The sequence below is a fragment of the Lytechinus pictus genome, chromosome 2, assembly GCF_037042905.1.
Source record: "Lytechinus pictus isolate F3 Inbred chromosome 2, Lp3.0, whole genome shotgun sequence".
NCBI classification, from domain to species: domain Eukaryota; kingdom Metazoa; phylum Echinodermata; class Echinoidea; order Temnopleuroida; family Toxopneustidae; genus Lytechinus; species Lytechinus pictus.
In genome coordinates, this window is record NC_087246.1 from 31,303,590 (window position 1) to 31,304,972 (window position 1,383).

Consider the following 1,383-nt stretch of genomic DNA (forward strand, 5'->3'; position numbering starts at 1 on the left):
TTTTATCAAACATCAAATTACTCTGTCAATATTTATTTAGTGTCTTAAAATGTAAGTGGGTATCGGGCGTTTTTCAGCCACAATACATTCATGAGTTTGGCTAATGTACATGCAATTTTCAGGTATAGGCCTATGCATGGCTCGTAATTATGATAGGCCTTATTTTCCTATATTATGCCAAAGTACAAATTGAATACTTATTTTCTCTGCTCAAAATTTGTTGCTTTCTTCCGAATTGCTCTAGACAACAGCACTTGTAATAATCATTCTTTCATTATATATCTACTCCAGCCCCACCCCGGGCAAAAATAAATAAATGAATAAATAAATAAATGAGGAAAAAATGAACCTAAAAACATGCAGAAAACAGACAAACTCGATAGAGCCAAATGTCATCTGTCATTTTTGGCAATTTTTTAGTTTTTTTTACAAGTATATATTTCAATATTAAATAAAAACACAAATGTAGCTTGGCAATATCCCCAAAGTTAAAAACGTGACACTTTCTTAATTGTGAAATGTGAATGATATCGTACGAAAAAGAGGAAGCTGTTGTTCTCACAAAAAAATCAAACTGGTTCACCATGCATGTAACGGGCAAGTAAGAAACCGAAATTTAACTTATCCAACGTGTGTAATGAAGCATTTTTTCTCTATTCCTTAAAAAGCTGTGTGCGCTATGAATGCCTAGCTTAGCCGGGTAATGAGCGCCTTCAGCACCTAACAAGGTGATGATGTGCGCAATATAAATACCATATATTATTATTATTATTCTTCACTTCTTCATGCATGCTTCTATTTATTTCTTTTTGTTTTCTTCATCTACTAATGTTGTTGTTATTGATATTTTTCCCTCTCTATAATGAACCGAACGATTTTATTGTTTTTACTTTTTTCCCTCCAATTATCTCTTCTTTTCTGTCTCCTCTTCTCCTTAACTGATTTCTCCATCTTTCTTTCCCTTTTCCCTCTTTTTTATTGCCGCCGCTAATGGGGGGGGGGGGGGGGGGGGGGGCTATTTTGCCCTTGGACCCGTCTATGATTCCTTTATATAGCTACTTCTTTTTCTTTTCATCGTGAAATTCTTATTCTGCAGTGTGCCCCCTTTCATCAGTCCCGTGATCATGTGCCCAAGTGTCTTGTTTTAATTTTAATTTTTTAATTGTTAATTTTAATAATTAATTAATTTTTCAAATAAAAGTTTCTTTTTTCTAGTTTGTTCTAAGTTTTTTTCCTTTCTAGAGGGGCAGCGGACCGAGGGGAGGGGCAGGAGGAAACATAGGGGAAAATGAAACAAGGACAGGAATCGTTATTTATTCACTCCTTCACTCGGATAAATAGCAATGACATTTTCTTTTGATTGTGGTTTTCTCTTTTTTTTTC